This window comes from Micromys minutus (assembly GCF_963924665.1).
Source record: "Micromys minutus genome assembly, chromosome: 22".
Lineage (NCBI taxonomy): Eukaryota > Metazoa > Chordata > Mammalia > Rodentia > Muridae > Micromys > Micromys minutus.
In genome coordinates, this window is record NC_137957.1 from 39,673,077 (window position 1) to 39,692,488 (window position 19,412).

The following is a 19,412-nucleotide window of genomic DNA, read 5'->3' on the forward strand; positions in this document are numbered from 1 at the left end:
ATGTTATGGGAGGCTCTGTGACAGCATCCAGAATGAAATTACACAAAGTTCCGAGTTCAATAGAAAAGCAAGAAGTTTAATATCTCTAGCCATAGAAGCAAGCATGACACATTTGAAAATTAGGAATGTGTCAAAACTTAACACTCTTACAAGGGAAAAGATTTTCACTACCTGATAAGTTAAAATACTTGTTTAAAACAAAAACAAATTAACTTCCCTTGGACATTATCAGACATTGACATAAAACCAGATGACTTTAACCATGCAGAGTAGATGGTCAAGCAAATGGACATTAAATACATCTGTCCAGTAGAGTCTAGACTTCTGTCTTTGGGTTCAGCTTTTTGAGATCTGTCAATTCCACCTCCCCAAATCAAATGTCTAATTCTTTGCAGGTGGACGTCCACTGAACTATTTCTGCTCCCATTGAACCCTGGTATAAGAAACTGCTTAAACTGAACAGGAACTTGTGTTTGGCCATGGTAGAAGCTTGATGATATTTTATCTCAATTCATTCATTTAATACATCTGGACTGAAATGTTTGATATTATTTAAACATATGTTAGCTTATATGTTGATTAGGACCAAAGAAAGAGCTGTGAGATACTGGAGATCACTACTTTGAGGAGAAAATGAAAGAACAGATAATGCTCACCAAACATGGGGGACTGATTAAGACTTTTTGAGTAGAATTTCTATCTAAAAATGATAGCAATCATTTTAATTGTCAAACAAACCATTAATCCATGTAATTATGCAAAGTCTGGCTTATTTTTTTTCTCATTTTATCCATAAGACAATAATGTGAGATTTTTCATCAGTGGCTTGATAAAATGCAAATAGACTCTGTCTCTCAGATTTCTCTGACATTCTAGTTTTCAGTAAAGCAAACAGGAAATCAGTGTAGTCTAACACAACTTGTTCTTAATATTCTCCTGGCCCCCAGCTTTACAAGGGTTCCACTTCCATTTTTTTTACTCTAGGAGGTATAAAGTCTTACTATGCAGCCATTCAATATTTCACTTGCAATACATTATTCAATAAATTACCTCAAGTATTCAAGACTTCATTTAAAACAGGCTCTGTTTTGAATGGCCTTGTCTAACTATTGGATGATGAATTATAAACATATTCAAGGTAGTTGTAGCCAAGTTTTTGGTTTTTCATAGGCTAGAAACATTAAATGCATTTTGATTTACAATATTGTCTGTTTACAATGGATCTATTGTGGCATAGCCCCATCTTGAGTCTAGACTTCTCTCTGATTTGATCTTGGTGACAAAGTCTATCTGACAAACAAACACAGATTAAACTAATCCATTCTAAACTCTAGTTTAATGATAAGTGAGCCAATAAAAGGTTTTTATGAATATTTGTATGTCCTGTCTTCAAAGCAAGAATGACAGTTTTTAAAATCCATAATGTTCTAGGGATATCTTCTCTTTAATTCTACAGTAATAATTAATCGCAGCTCATGGATTTGCCAAGTTTCATGTACCAATAGTAAATACATAGAGACATACATAAATACTCATCAACAACCCCTGAGATGCCTGCCGTTCAGAGTATTCTTCAAGTGAGGCTGAGACTATTGCTTCTTCAAGACACCTCATTTGTCTCTTCTAGCCAGAGATTTTGGAGGCTCTTATGGGCAAGGCACTAGTGGGAGGGGATGCTGAATTTTTATTGGAAAACTAGATAGACAAATATGCCTAAAAGAATTTGCCTCTACTCGGACAAAACCACTGATAAAAGGTCCCTGTTATCAGTGGTACAAATCGATCCCTAAAGGGAGAAAGAAGTAAAAGAGAAATAGGAAAGCTGATATAACAACTGTGGATTAAATGATTTAAAAGTGGGTTCATAAAGGAACTACTGGGAGAGGGGAAGGAAAACTTACCTGGGTCAGGGATAAAAGTTAAAAAGCAAGATGTGTAGACATTTGGAGTAAGTGGGCTTCATACAACTAGAGTAATGAGTACCAAACCCCCAGAACAGGAATGTGTTTGGAAAGTTTGGCAGATACTAAGGTCAGCACAGCTGGAATGAAATAAAGTGGTAAGGGAACCAATCATTTAGGACAGACAGTGATGAGCAAGAAACTGGACAGAAGAGAACCAATTATCAATTATCAAGGTCTATGTGGAAATTACTCCTCTGGGAGTTTCTGAGAAATCTGGAGTTATTTTTAATCTATAGCAACACTGTCTCCCTTTCTAACATATCTGGAGATTGGTTTGTTTGGCTTTTTAATTTCTAGATAGAGAAAACTTTCGTTGAGAATCTACAACATGCCAAGGGATATGGTGAGCAATAAATAAAATTCTCAAGAACCTTGACTCTTTTGGGAAATAAAAGTTTTAGAGTTCTTTGTAGGGACTTTCATTTCCCCCAGAGCAAAAAGATGACAACTGTTTTGAGCCAAGTAGTGATTTGAGTCAACTAGGCTTTTAAAGGCTCTCTGGCTACCTTGCTAAATATAGCCTAACAGGACAGGATGAAAAGAACAGAGAGATTAGGAGGACACTTAAATATTCCAGGCAAAGGACATCTGTAAAGCCAAGGCAACTATGAAGAGATACATCATACTGATGGTATATTTTAAAAGTGAAGACCCCAAAGAATATATCTTAAAGGGGGGGGGGGTGCTGAGAATAGATCAAAGGTTGCAAGTACCTTGACCCTCCAACTGAAGAAATCAGAAAGAAGAACCAACATTTTTCCCTCTTGGCTACAAACAATATTGAGAAGCTTTGAATAGAAAAACTTTCCAAGTTTTGTTCTGGATATTATTATGTTGTAAGATTTGTTGTATGGCTAAGTGGAGAGATGATGAATGGACATGAAAACAAATGGTTCAGAGTCCTAAATGTGCAGTGTGTACAAATAAAAGTTAAGACTATAAAGCCCCTTAATGTCTTCAGAAAAATGAGAGAGAGAGAGAGAGAGAGAGAGAGAGAGAGAGAGAGAGAGAGAGAGAGAGATCTAATATCAGAGTCCTAGGCACTTGAATAGATTTAATTAAAGGAGATGAGGAATGACAGAGAATAAAAAGGACAAAAATGATCAAGGGATATTGCTAACAATAGCCAGACAGGGACTAAAGAGTCAACAGGTAAAAATCTGTCTGTGTTCTTCAAAGAAGCAGTTTTAGTGATATGGTAGCTATAAAATTACAAATGCAATCCCAAGAAGAATGGGAAGGGAGGGCTTACGGACTTTTTATACTTTTTGTTCAAAAAGAGAGTATAGCAACAGGGAGAGTCATCAAGGAATACAGTTCAACTTTTATATTTTAATGAAGGGGGGGAAAACCCACAGCATCTTTTCATGATGACTGCAATAATCCAATTGAGTATAAAAACTGTATGACTTTAGGAGCAAATAGGGAATTCTCAGGAATTCCTTCTGGAGAGGTAACGGAATCTCATAGACTCCTATAGGCTTGACGTTTTACGTCAGCAATGTAGCTTCGTACATCGTTTCCTGTGCCCCATTTTTTTTTCTAAGTACATTGCCAGGTCTCTCCTGAATTTTTTTTTTCTTTAATGTCATGTGTATTGCCACTGAATATTACCAATGAATAATATTCAAAGTTTATCCTATGTCATTTGCCCACGTAACTAGGTAATCTACATTTTAGTAAGTGCAAACATTTGCATTTATGGAACATCTTCATTGTTTCAGGACCTTCCTGAGCAGAAAGTTGTTCCAAAGTCTTATTATCTAAATAGCAACCAGAGAGATGGAGAAACCGGAAAGGGAATTAGAGAAGAAGGAGGAGAAGGAGGAGAGGAAGAAGAGAAGGATCGACTGTTAGGGGGAAAGGGTATGTGAATTTGTTTTTATATTTTAGATGTTGGGCAAAAATGACCATCTAATGAACTCATTGTGATGAGTAAAGAAATTAAGGCAAATCAGCAATGAAGCCTTAGCTTTTGGCCCGAGTCACTCAGTCAGACTGCAATTAGAAAGATAGAAAAACAACACAAGGGTCATTGGCTTGAGGGAGCAGTAAACCTGCAACTCCATTTTGAATTTAATTTGGAAATAATGATCAAACATTCTAGTGTAAACGTTTACTAGTAATTAGCTACAATAAATAACACAGCTGACAGTTCTATGGCATTTTCCATGAACTAAGGAAGTCTCTAAGCACCTTGTAGACATCACATAGATTGCTTTTAAATAGTCAGGGCCCGGTGAGTTCACCCAGTGTAGAAAGAGGAGAAAGCTATGAAGCAAGCCCACACCGATTAAATTTAGAGGTCAGTCATATGTCCTTCTTCATTCCATCCCTATGTAAAATAAAGGTCCTCAACTATTGGCTTTGACACAAGAACTCCAGATCACAAATAGCTGATGTCTGCCCTGACAGCTACTTACCTAAAACCTCTCTAGTCTGTCTTGCAAAGGCCCAGACAACAATGGGAAGAATTCCTGTCAATAGTAGCTGCAGACACATAGCCCTTCTGCTTTCTATTTATCTGTTATCTCCAAGGATGCTTCCCTGGCCTTGGGTGGCTGCTGCTTATCTTTATTTGAATGTCCATCAAAACTCTGCGCCCAGTCTGTGGCTCAGTTTAGTACCACAACTGATTCATAAAGAATTCATCTTCTCTCCTTTGGGTAGTCCAGGAAATTGTGAGTTCCTTGAGAGGAGGGTCTTACACACACCATTAGTTCCAGGGGACATGGAGATAAGAAATAGGAAAAGAGGTCTCAGGGCACATGACCAATGGCCTTAGGAAAGAACCTTGAAGAATTTACTTTTATTACTGAATCAGCAGTGGCATCTACACAGGAAAACCTCACTGTGCAAATTCTAGTGTCTGGCATTGTTAGGACTAATTTAGCAGCATTTACACAAACCGCTCTTACAATGCAATCTAAGTGCTTCAATGGGTAGGATGCATTATCTCTTTCTCTCCCCACTATTTTATTATTTGGAGAGATCAGTCTTCAGTTCTATTTATGATAGGCTCCCAGAGACTTAAAAGGAGGCTTTGATTCTAAAGTATACACATACATCATGAGGGTTCGCCCCTCCTTTAAGAGATGATGAAAGGCCAATAATTTTCTTTTATGTTTCAATACTTAGCAGAAGTCCTTCTGAAAATTCTTAAGTAGCAGTTTTTATTAATTACAAGTGAAGGTTTAAAGAGAACTTAAATAGGAAAAGCCAACACAATTGTGTTGGTGGCAATACTCAGCGAGTTATTTTCTGTGGTGTTCTGCACACCCCTGAGTGGGAAAATTCTCTGTCTTCTGTCTTTCTCCTGTCTTTCATACTCTTGTCCCTGCCCCCACTGTCATCTTCCCTCTCCTTCTTTCATAATTTCCAATTCTCGGGCCCAGTCCCCTGCCATTTCTGCCTCTGACAGAATCTCCTCTGACCTCTTCCCTGGGGTCACACTGCTGGCTTCTCACTGTGGTATCTGAGACAAATCCAATGGGGAAATCATGTTGGAAATGAATCTACAAGCAAGCCTTTAGTTCATCAAGAATATTATATACAAGTCAGAAAATGTCTCATCTAATTCTCTGCCTTCCACCTTATAATCTGCTGTAAAATATTGAATTCCCAATTTTAAATCAGGACCTGAAATGAATCCAAGATGTAGATATTTAAATGGGATTCTCTAGAGATATTCCCCTCACATATAAAATTAATATCTTGATTTTCTGCCAGTTTTGGTATATGGATTTCAGATATGCTGATGAACTGACTTTTTTTTAAAGGAGCTACAAAAATAAATGACCATAGTACCTTTGTTTGGGGAAGCAGCTTCTAATTAGGAAACAGCTTCATTATTATTTATAGCATAGAAAAAATTAGGTTTGTTCTAAGGTCTCTCACTCTAAATATCTCATATACCCTTCTATATATTTTAGTAGAAATATAACATCCAGAACTGCAACATTTTGTGAGATAGCAGCTCTTTCCCCCTAAATTAAATATTTTAAGCAAATGCAAATTTCAAAGCAGATTTAGGATATTTTGGTATAGTTGTATGTTGGTAGGGTTGCCCTTATGGATACAAAATTTTTGTTTTGTACCAATGAATGATCTAGAATCTTGGAGTATATAGATGCAAAAATGGAGGAATAAGTGTGTGTTCACCAAAATTAAACCTCTAAGTAATTGGCAGCCAAGTGGTGGATTGGACATGCATGAAGGGAGGACTGGTACTTCTGATAAAGAAACTCACAAAGAGGGCAGAAATTATATTGTATTCTTATATTTAAATTACTTAGCCAACTCTTTTTTTATAATAGCTTCTAAAATTCACAATTTCTTTGTTCCTTTTTTACCATAAGACCATTAACATTTTTAAAAATCCTTCTAATAGCCTGTAGAGAAGCTCCTAACAAAAATGTCCTATCGTCTACAAGTTTCCAAAGAAGAGGAATGAATGATTTTCACACAAAAGGACATCCTGCTCTACAATACAACATACAGCCTATAGGATCAGAGTGCCTTGCTAGAGGCTCCTTCTTTGTGGCCTACCCCTATGTCACATGCCCAACTGAGCCCCTCTACACTCTGACATCAGGAGTTCTAGGACTGAAGCTGGACTGCCTCTCTGTCTGTTGTGAGGATCCTGCCTGGCATTTAACCATTTACCAGACATACTTGTTAAGTGATGCTTGACATACTTAAGGAGCATGCTTAGTATACTTCTGAGCAGTACAGAGACCTTGAGGATGAAGGTGCATGAGAAGGATAACATAGTACTGTTGATGACATCAGTGGCTTCTACAGAATGCTCACTCAACATTATGAGTAATGACAAGCTAGGGCTCTGCAGCTCATTCGTTGGAGTTTGAAAGCCGTTGCTGACATGTCCTGACCATGTGGTCGTGAAGATATCCATAAAGTGAGCAATACAAGGTCTTTGTACTTCTTAGGACCACTGAAGAAATACCCAAGAATCATTTATTTTTAACATCTTACCAGGTGGGTGTAAAAATGGATGATATAATTTACAGAACATTTTATAAATACTGGAGAATAGATACTATCATCCTGCTCTTTGTGAACTCCATCTCTTAAAGTTCAGCAGACCCAGTCTCTTGTCTAGGCCATTCACAAGTAAAAAGTGGGATATCATTCAAATATGGTTTTGAGTGTGTCTCTGGGTGGTTCATAATTTGTGAGTTTTGTATATAGAGTGAGAAGACCACGAAGCATAAGGATGGGAGATCCTTGGACTATTCTGCTATGCCTTCAGAAGGAATTAAGGAGGCTCTATCAGGAACTGTGAACTCATCCTTTCAAGATTTCTGGTATAAAACAGCCTGCTCACTCTTTAGTCTCTTGGTTTCCTGACTAATGACAAAGTCAATCACTCTTCCATAAACTGATTCCTAATCATCACAACATAGTCTGAAGTGATATAACCAATAAATCCCTCCACAAAGCCAGAATTATATTGTAAGAAGTTTCCTCCTCAAATTTTAAGCTAAACAAATTTCTGTTATACCTAATACTGTCAATCAACTTAATAGGATCTAGAATCACCAAGAAGGCAAGCCTCTGGACAGTCCTATGAGGGGTTCTCTAGATTGTTTGCTTCTGAGCATGCCTGCAATGGATTATGCCTGGCATAGGATAAGCCAGATCAAGTTTGGGGCATCATTCCATGGGTTGGAGTCCTGGATTAAATAAAAAGTTGAAATGATGTTGAGATGAACACTCACATTGATCTCTTTTGCTTCCTCATATCAGATGCAATGAGACCAGCCATCTCAAGGTCTTTCTGCCATGACATCCCTTACCATTATGACTTGAACCCAAAATAAGTATTTTTCTTAATCTATTTTGTTGGGTATTTTATCACACCAATAAGAATAGTAACTACTACAACCTATTCCCTTTATATTACATATTTCTTTTTTCACCATTTTAGATATTTCATTATAGAAGCAAAAACCAGACACTATGGACTACATCAAAGCACCTCTGAGTTCACATGTTATGACTGCCTTTGTTATGACTCAAAAGTAGGTTTTCATCAATACAACTACCATTACTGTAGCTCAAACCCAATGAATACTTAAATCAGACTCTCATATGTTTAGAGTGAAACTCCACACACAGTGAAAACTCAAACACTATGAAAACTGAATCTGATATTGGAAAGCAAAATCTCGTATAAAATTCTGGCTTACTTAATCATGATGTTACCAAGATGGTAGAGGCCCTTATTAGTAGGGAATGCTTTTCCAAAAGATTTTGTACATATCTCCCTAGACTTGAAAATTACCTAAAGGCAAATTAACTAACAAGGTACCAATTAACTAATAACTAATGAGTGACTTAAAGAATTGACATGTTTTGATGGGATTTGCTAAATTAAAAGCATGAAAGTCTAAAAAATAGTAATTTCTCACCCAAGTAGGGAAAAGTCAAGAGGAATAAACTAGTGAAGTTTCCCAAGTGTAGAATATATACTTAAATTTTGCTGAATCTTAAGCAAGATGTCTCATCGGTCAGTCTAAGACAGAATATGTTCAGTGTAACCTTTTCCCATCTCTTGAGTCACTTCCTCATCTAATGTCAATATGCTGAGCTCTAGTGACTTTCAGTACCGAGGCCCAGATCTGTATCCAGACATCAGATAAGCTTCTTATGAAAACTACAAAGCTTATAAAGATAATTCAGGAAGACATTTATGTCCGTTGACAAGAAGAGAACAATTTTCAAATGTTCTGCATCTCAATTCCCAAAATAATGAAGGTGTGACTTCATCGTGACATGACGAAAATTAAATTAGATGATGCATGTAATACTTAATACAGAGGAACATGCATCCCTGGGGAACACACCTAGAATTTTCAGGTGCTTCATCTCCAGTAGTCATTACAGTGAATTAGATGTAACAGATTAACAACCCCACTACAAAGGTGGAAAATTAATTTCTGATGGGCTTTGGTAATTACCAAGTTGTACCTCTATCAATAAGAAGAGGACACAGAATTTGAACTTACAACTTTCCATTTCTATGGTACTCCCAAGTCAGTGGCTCTAGGATCAAGGAAGATAGCATTCTTTCATGACATAGAAGGATGAGCTAACAATGATTATTATACACTGTCCCTCTGTCTATGTGTCATGGATCCCTATGAGCCCCTATGTCTAATTGTTCTCTTTCTGTCTTTGATGAACAATTAAGACTGGTCCTATTGACAGTGCCATTACACAAATAACATCTATTGATCAAGCCAGCATCTCATTTTAAATATTTTTCTCTCTCAATAAATCTTTACTAGGATCTATTCTATATAAACCTGTACTGTAATTGGGAAGAAAGCAATGACTAAATGAGGCATCTGTCCCCATGATGTTTATGTTCTAGTGAAACAAACATGTGGATAAAACAAAAATTGGTGGTAAGTACATCAGTCTGGATCTAGTAGGGAACAGGTGACTCACTTAAGATGTCTAAACAAAAGAGATATTGATAAAGGTGTGAGAATAATAAAATACCCAACAAAGGTGGTAAAACAGCCAAGGACTTCCAACAACAGGAATTCATTACCAACCCCCAAGGAACCTTGGCTTAAAGACACATAGAAAAAATAGTCTTAACAAAAATTTATAGTCATAAAAGAGGGAAGATCCAAGAAAAGCTTGGCTATGGAGGGCTCTACCATTGCCAAACCTACAGCAGCTCAGAAAAGACACAGGAGAGAGATAACAAATCCCTCTGGCTGCAGCCTTTTCTCACTGTCTCTCTTTGTCCACATCCAACCAAAAGTCAAGAGAAAGAAAGCCTGGGTGAGGGCAACTTCTTCTTGTTATTTTAAACCATTAAACATGAAAACTGCTTTTGGCTAATAATCAATAACTGATAGTGCCTAAAGTTTTCACATATTTTCCAGATATGTACTTATTCATTACGACTACTATACTGTTTTTTAATCAAATATTGTGGCTTAAAACATCACATACTTACAATCTCAATATTTATAGAAGTCAGAAGCATAATTAGCTAGAATCTGCTCAAATTTTCATGAGCCTGCTGTCATCAAGGTCAGTCTTCAGTCACTTGAGGTTCATTCACATCTGGAGACTCAAGTGGGAAAGAATACCTTCTTAAGCTCATTTATCTGCTAGTAAAATGCATTTGTTTGTGGCTGAGGGACTCCCTAGTTTCCTATTTTTCTCTTGCCTTTCGGCTAAGCAGCAGTTCTCAACCTGGGGGGCCGAGACCCCTTTGAGAATGACAGATCAGATATCCTGTATATTAGATATTTACACTATGGTTCACAATAGTAACAAAATTACAGTTATGGAGTAACAATAAAATAATTTTAGGATTGGGGTCACTGGAAGATGGGGAACTGTATTAAAGGGTCACTACTGAGCTAAAATCTTTTTTATTCCATTTTCCTTCCTTTAAGGCTATCAGCAGTTTCCAGGACCCAGCCACATCAATGAACTTCGTGTTGATACAACAGGTACCAGACAGAAATAGACTATAAAGGAGTAAAGGGTTTGTTCTGAAGTATTGTTTCAGAGAGTTTTCTCTTATAATCACTTGGCTCCTTTGTTTGGGGTTCTCTGGTAAGGCAGAACATCATGACAAGGAACATATAAAAGAGGAAATCTGCTCATCTCACAGAAGCCAGAAAGCAGAGAGAAAAGAGTTGGATCACAAGGCCACACTTCCCAGTAACCTAGCTTCCACCACACCATACTGTCAAAAACTTCTACTAACAGTACCACTATCTGGTGACCAAACATTCAAGCTTTGGTGCATATTAAGCTCAAACCATAATACCACCCCAAGCACACTGGACACCTTAGCAAGCCTACCTGCTCCATCAGTCTAAGAAGAGGCCACTCCTTAGTTCTGTTTCCCACGTGTCAAACATCACACGTATCAATGCAACCACAGGGTGGCCAACCAGGCACTTTTTCCATTCTAGTACCATAGAGTCATAGGAATGACATCTTATCACCCATGCTATATTCTGTGGCTTAGAAGTTACAGTTACCCATGCTAAGAGTATAGGATTATATGTCAATAGCAGAAAGTGAGAGATTACAGTGTGTCACATTTAATCTCAGAACCACCTAGAGACTTTTTTTCTCACAGAAACACTTGTTTAATTGATTTTGGATTAGACTTAGATACAAATTTAGTTTTAATCTCTCTTGGTGTTTCTGATGTGTAGCTAAGGTTAAGGTTAGCAATTAGTGGGCTAGGTTAGTTAATGGACATGGGAATCACCCAGAGGAATCTTATTAAAATCCAGACTGATTTAGAAAGGTAGGGCTAGGTTCTGAGACCCAATACTACTAACAAATACTATTGTTTGCACAGACTGCTTGTGTAGCATTAGGGTAGATCTGAAGTGAGCCAGAGAGTACTTCACTTTTAGAAAGTTGTGGAAACAGAAGGGAAAGAAAACAAGACTAAAGGGAGATAGTCAGTTACAATAGAAGGATCAGGAAAGAGTGAGCCTGAAACCTGAGTAGAGAAAATGATACTGTCTATCTGTCAAAGGAAGCTAAGAGCCAACCAGGATGAGGTTGAGAGATGAGCAGGAGCAACAGTCTTCACTGAAGATTCTGAACATGGTAGCTACAGTGTCTGGGGCAAGAGAAGCATGGGGCCATAAAAATCAAATGAGAGTGTGAAGAGAGAAACTGGACCAAAGATATGTATAATTAATTTTACTCAAGAAATTGTGTAAAGGGAACAGAGAAGAAATAAATGGTGAAAGTATGAGGGAAGCTGTCTTAAGAGAGTTTCTCTTGTTATTCTCTTGGGCTTACTTATTAGAGGTCAAATAAAGTTTTCAGAGTAGTGGAAACTAGCTAGTAAAAAAGTGCAAAGAGAGGAGGCAAGAGGAGGCCAGTTGTGGCTGGAGCAATGACTTTCAGTGAGTGACGTGGATGTGATTTTTGTTCATGAGAAGAAAGGTATGGACTCAGATTTGAGACGAACACTCAACCATGGCTTTGGGAAGAAAGAATGAGTGTCCAGATGCAAGTGGGTTGGGGAGGCAACTCAGAGGCTCGAAGCATGTCCTAGAGATCCAGACTGCTTCTGCTTTCTCACTGTAGAGGTTAGCATCGATCAGGAAAGCCTAATGGGAGGATGTTGGAAGTGTACCAAGTAAGATTTGGATGGTGTTAAAGTCCTGCCCCAAACTCATTGGCAAACTAATCACTTAAAGGTATAATTTTTATTCTCTCTTTAATTAATGTATTAATTTTACATCCTAATTGTAGCCCCCCTCTCCTTCCAGTCACTTCTCACATGGCCCCACTACCTACTACCCTTCACCTTCATCTCTGAAATGTAGACTCTTTCCCAGGTACCAACCTACCATAGCACCTCAAGTCACTGAATAACTAGGCATGTACTCTCCCACTGAGGTCAGACTAGGCTGCTCAGTTAGGATAACAGGATCCACAGGCAGCAACAGTGTCAGAGACAGTCCCTGCACCGGTCGTTGGGGGATCCTCACAAAGACCAAGCTGCACATCTGCTATATGTGTATGTATGGGAGAACTAGGTACAGCCTGTGTATGTTCTTAAAGGGTTTATTAAAACAGGGCTTCTAGTTCAGAAAATCTGGGCTAGAGCCTGACATTCTATATTTCAGTTCAATCCTAGAAAATGTAGATGCTGTTGATACATGGACCATACATGGAGTGACACAGCTTCTCAATGGGGATTCTGAAGTTATTGTAGGAACATAGGGGAAAGGTGGGATTATCATGGACTGGTGGAGGTAGTGAGCAGTGGTAAAAAGCAGTCAAGTGATTTAAAGAAATAAACTCAGTAGGCCATGTCATAATGGGAATAGCCGTGGAAACTGCAGTTCAAAGGACTGAGACACCCTGTTGGAAGATGGACTCACCTGAAATGAGGATAGAGTAGGAGTTTGGTCCTGGTTTTGTGATACCTACTTTGACACATATTCCTGGAGAAACTGAACAGCCAAGGGAATAGAACATTTGAGAGCCTGGACTGGAGACTGGATGTGGTAGCTACCTGCAAGTTAATGTGTCCATGGCAAAGCCATTCATCTGAGTGTTTTTGTTTACAGACAAGCCCCTCAAAATTGCAGCCAGATCTATTTTTCAGAAGCAAGTCTTCCATTGTGGAGACCAAAGGGCTAGACCAAAATTCCCTCATCTGAAAGGTTGGGCTAGTCCTTGCCCAGAACTTATCTATGACCCCAGGCTGTAGATAGGGCAGAGAGTGGCCATGCAATAGCTGAACATCAGCCCCACTGACCTTCAGTCCAGCCTACCTCTGCTTCTTAGCCTCGGCTGTAGTTCCTCATGCCCAGCTGTTAGAACTTGCCGTTATCCAAACCTGATGTGTTGTATGAAAGCCTTCTATGGCTTTATACAATTGCTTTTCTTGTTTTGTTGTTGTTGTTGTTGTTTGTTTTGTTTTGTTCTGTTTTGTTTTACTTGAGCAGATTCTGTTTCCTGTAATTAGCACCATGGTAGACCCCATTGCTTTCACCTCTCACTGCACATGCCCCTGCTTCTCCTGCCTGTCCCTTATTCAGTTCCTGGTTCCTTTTGTCCAGATGTTTCCCCCTGTTTTATACCCTATCTCCTCATCTCTGCCTTTCCCTCCAACTGATCCAGTTCTTTTCACTACCTTGGTCATAAACTTAAAAGTACGAATGCGACGTGAGAAAAGTCACACAACAACTTCCTAAAGCCAAGATGGTAGATATTCTGACAAGTCAGGACTAACAGAAACAAGTTGTATAAGATGGAACATTGACAAGGGTTAATTCCCAAGCTCAGGTTTGAAAATAAAGCATAGATGTGAATAAACAAATTTATTGCTGATTCTATTTAGAACAAAACTCTGAGAGTAGCGTTGCCTAATCAACACAGGACTGACATGCATGGTACATTCACCATTTGTCTGAGGTTTTAGTTGTGTGGGTTGGTCTTCATTGTTAGGAAGGTTAGCAATTCAGTCGCTGACCTTCTAGTTGCCCAAACACTGAATAAAAGCTTTATAATATTCATGACTTGAAAGTAAGTTCTTCTTGCTCAACAGGAATGCAAGGACAGGCTGAAAGCAGACTTCAGTAAGTCACCTGCAAAACGCTATTGTTTTGGTGACTTGCTGGAGGATAGTCACATAGGAGGGAGAAAAGGATTCCTATGGTTCAGTAAACTAGAGGATGTTCTGGTGGCTTTGTGCCTGTCTGGCTCCACTCTTGGGCAAACACGCTTCCCTCCAAATCAGACAGTCTGAATGAAAAACCACAATCCTTGTCCTCTGAGCCCTATTCTCCAGACCCTTTTAGAGTACTGTGAGCATCACAGTACCTCAGCAAGTTTCTCCTTTTCTTCTTAGATTGCTAGAGTCAGTTTCTGAGCTTACGTCTAAGGAAATCTCAAGTGACACCTCAGCTTTGGGGCAATACTGGAAAGGATTGCTGTTTTGTTTTTGTTGTTGGTTTTTTTTGTTTTGTTTTGTTTTGTTTTCTGAAGAGAATGTGGTTATCATTCAGAGGACAAGGCTAAGATTTAAAGATGGAAGTCGGGATTTCTAGTCCACATAAACAAACAAACAAAATAAAAACCCTTACTCTGAGCAAGCCTGGATTGTAAAGAACTATTTGACTGAATGGGTCAGTATATGAAAATTCCCCAGAGAGCACAGTGACCAGCCAACTTCAACAAGACCAAACTAGAAAATGTACCTGATTGGATTCCTTATGATGTTTTCAGATAAACTAGAAAATGAAGCCTTTGAAAGGTGAACAACTCTGGCAGCTGCTGTCAGGGCATAACTGTCCACACAGGTCCTTGCCACAGGAATACTCCTGTGTTCTAGAAAGAAACCTAGGACTCCCTGAGGGAAGGCCACCGATGCCTCATATCTACAGAAGACTTTCCTTAGTTCAAACACTCCTAACCACTGCCTGAGTGTTTATCTCATTTAATCCTCCAAAACATAAGCAGGAAGTACTGGTATCATCCCAACTTTGCAGAGGAGAGCATGGACATTCAGGACCTACTCAAGGTCTTGCAGCTAGAAGACAGAAGACCTGAGAATCAAATACATTGTCTGACTTCTGAGCTCTGCCACACTATGTGATTTTATTTGGTGGGATCCTATGATAAGATGGAATCTGGCGTTCAGCACTTAACAATCCTCCAGTAGGCTTCCTTGTTCCTCCATCCTTCATTTACTATCCAGTTCATTTATGCTTTTCTACAACAGCATCCAATCGAATGAACTGAATTTCTTTTTGCCTGAACCTCAGTTCACAGCTTTTCCCTTTAATTGTATCTTTTTTTCCATCCAGATGTTTATAAGTGATGGTTGGCACCCCTCTCTGAACTGGATGCTTAAGGTGTGAGATCTTAGGAAAGCTACAAAAGACGATTATCTGCTGGGGTCTGCATTCACTCATTCCATCAGCCTGGGCTCGCTGTACCGCTTCGACTTTTTTTCACAAGCAAAACAAAAGAAAGAGCAAGCAAGAGGCTGGGCTTGTTTGCCAGACATCAGCAAGTGGAGATGGAAGTTTCTGTAATGCTGCAGCCTGGGAGGGAGGCAGGCAGTGGAGACAAAGCAAGGGCATGGACATTAATTGTCTCCATGTTCACAGTGACCTTTCTTGCTGTCACCGAGTGTCAGGAAGGTAGGTTTGAGGCAGCAGGAGGAGCAGGCTGACCTAATCAAGTGCTGTGCTGTCTGAAACATTCTGCGGAAAGTCACCAACTGTGGCTGGTTGGGGGTCACTGGCCATTGTGAGTCTTACTGCTGTCGACTTTCTTCTCTGATCTTTCCGGCCCTTGACTTCTCCTACCTATTGACGCTGCCACATTCTTCTCTATCCCCAGACAAGAAAATAGATTCCTAGAGGTGAGCAGTCCATGGATAGGACTCAGTGTCAAGAGTCAGAATTAGAAACGCTTGCAGTTTCCTTCCCTACCTGCTCCTTCTTCTTGGTCACCCTCTGTCACCAGGGAGCCTACCCTTATCCACACTGTCATTCACCACCACCTGCAGGCTGTCATGGCCTCCTCTTTCTTTCTGAGGTGCCCAGGAACAGTGTTTGTCTAACATGTCTCACAAACTCCTGAGGCATGGGCTGTTATTTCATATTTTATGAAGAGCTCTTTAAGCTCAGCATTCCATAAATATAAGATGGTGAATAGCAAATGTCCCCCATACCAAAGCCATTTCATTTTCCTCAGCAAAATGGCACCCTTTACTTCCATGTAGAAAGCCCAAAGAGGAAAATTTCTTCATTGCTCAGACAGCTAGAAAAAATGTGATCACATTTCCCCCCACAGCTAATGTGCTCTTATGTATAAAATTTAAATTTGAAAATTTGAGCAGATGGTCTCTAAAGCTCTTGTTTTCCCTCTGAATTTAATTTCTTCCTGCTTATAGTGGGATTTGAAAAGAGACAATGAAATGTTTCTATAAATTGTAATAATCATTATCTCAATGATTGCTCTATCCTCAAGGTATCATGGAGGAGAGACTGGACACTTGGATACTGGGTCTGAATTCTTACATGATGTGTCCACAAATAGAGATCAACGCTGTCAAACTGGGCAAGTAGGGTCCTGTGCTTTCTGATCCAAACAGGGCTAAAGTTCATCTTCCTGAGGTCCGTAAACAGAATGGTGTGAATGAGCCAGCTATATATGAGAATGCGTGGGAGACATTAGCCTCTTGCAGAAAACATCATTTTCAAGGGCTTTAAGGGCTTTTTGTTCTGTTTCACTCAGAAGCATTAATGAGCCAATTATCTTCTCACGAAAGGAGGCCCACAGGACTTCAACTTAGCAACACTTAGTTGCCCATCAGCTTGGGGATAACATGTAATGAAATTATGTCATATTAAAAATGACTGTAATTCAGAGCCTTCTTTAACTTTGGGAGGGCTTCCAATATGGGTAGAACGAGGGGACTGATGCAATGTGGCTTGGGGTTTACATAAGAAATGTACCCCCAGTATGGCAAACAAAGACTGAGCTTTCCACCTCTCTTTCTGGGCAATTAGTGTACTTAAAGGTATCTGTCCATAGGAAGGCTCAATCAGACGATAGAGACGTAGGGATTTATACCACCTTTTGTGCCAACTCTATCCTACAACAAGTTGAAAAGATATTAGCCCACCTTTAACATTTTCAGGACTCAAGAGTGAGACTCTAAATAGAAGCCCACCCCATGATTGTCCAGGATTTTAAAAATTATAGGGACTTTGAAAATGAGCATGATTTTATAGTCTCTGGACCATGAGTCCAGTAAATTGAAGGCTATGTTTAAATTTAGAACCCCAAGGCACATCAGAAAGCTACTCCTACACATGGCTGCACAGGACACGCTAGCATCTGGCTACAGACTAACTTTTTCTTCTGGTCCTAGCTTCTGGTACTATTAAGATCATCTGGCGTTCATGGTGCACACGTTTCTAGGCTCACATTTTCTGATTTGTCACCCCCCCCCCCAGTTCCCATGCTGGGATCAAACCTTAAATATACTAAACAAGTACCCTACCTCTGAGGTAATCCCCAGTCCCAGGTCCATATTTCCAAACTTCAGATCTACCCTTCCTCGCCAAGAGCTGTTCCTTTATGATCATCAAGCTTCAAGAACAGAACTGTCCATTGTAGCTTTTCTTTATAAGGACAGGAATTGGGACCTTCCTCTGGAGGAAACTCACTCCGTATCTGTAAGTAGACACAGAGCAGGACATTCCAAGGTGACCCTTTAGAGGAATATGATTCAAAAGGTGCAGAGCAGGGAGATGTCCCTAGAGGTGTTTATCTGCACCATGTCATATTCAGAGCCACCTATTACTTCATTAAACCTTGGCACTCTTCACTGTAATACTGAGACTGTAGACATGAGGCCAGGGTAAAGAAACCTAACAGGGAAAGACAGACTCTTACCATAGCACTGTAAACCAGGCAAGGTGTGACTGTCTTGTGAGCGTGCATTAGTTACAGGTGGAGACAGGGAAAAGCTTCTACCAAGTATCATAAGGATTCAAGCGCCTATAGATTTGTTCCTTGCTGGCACTCGGAGCTTGGAAGACCTTGGTCAGAAGTGGACTATAGAGATGAAACCACAGGGATAAAGAAGAGACATAAGTTAAATCAATTGTTAGCCCTTCCCTGAAAGCAATAAAATACTAAGAAAACCTAAGAAAGTGACCAGTCTTCCCGGACTATATACTGAAAACGTCTGCAACTCTTCTAAATCAGCCTTCGTGTCTCTCCTTGAAAGAAGATTACCTTTACTCAGTGGAACGTTCTGGGACTGAAAAGGTTAACATTTTGGCTTCCATTCCCGAGAAATCTAATGCAAACAGGATTAGGAGTAGAAAGGTTGAGTCCCCACTTCTCACACTGTGTGCCAACCCATCTGCCCACATGAACATCTATTTAAAAGGGAAGCCAGCCTCGCTAGCCCTGTCCTCACCTGTCCTTCTGGTCTCTTGTAGCAAGTGGGGGGTGAGAGAAAGCTTACAACTTGTTCTGAAAATTTGAGCATTTCCAGTCGTGTGTCCGCTTGGAGGCACACGGCCAACAAAGCCGTCAATCTGGCTGTTCTTTAAAGTTGACCCAGTATATATTTGCTAGGCCATTTGTGCCATCTGCCATGCAAATGCCCGTTAAAGAGATAGCATTAAGTTGTGGGAATACCAGGGTTAAAGTGCCATTTAGCGGGAATGTACCAGTTCCAGCAGGAACTGTCCAGAGGAGAACAAAGAGCTGGGAGAGACAAGGGCAATAAAAAAGAACAGAATTCTATGAGCAAGTGAAGCTCTTAGCCTTGATTTCTTTTCACCCCAGGCTTATTCCTTCATGGTACCTTTACAGACATGAACCTTTAACTAAAAAGGGCCCTTTCTGTGTGACTGCACTGAATTCAAACACTAATTCTAGCTAGCTAGCTATGTAACTGGGGGAGCTCAAAAGTAAGCTGAAAAGTGGGATTGTAGGGGTCATACACATGGAATAATAGGGAGAGAGTATCACCCATAGTAATTTCATCCTTCTAAGTTTGTTCTCTTCCATCTCTGGGTATCACCTTCTAGTTCTGACCTCTATATAAGCAATACTGTCACTGTGTATTGAGTCCTTTCTGCAAAATGGTGGGTATTGGCCTCTGATTATATATTTTGCTAATGTTTATGACAATGTTAAAGGGCGATAGTTTCCTCCAGTTTTATGGGTGCAGTAAGTAAGGCTTGAAGGAGTATTATTTTGATAGTTCAAAAAGCAGTGCTTGTAAACAAAAGACACAGACTCAGATTGGTTTGCCTACTTCAAATATTTCTGCTCTCAGCACTGTAGCCATGACTAAGGGCGTACACACACTCATTTGTTATGGCTGATATGGAACGATACAAATTGGTTTTTGGCTTTGCT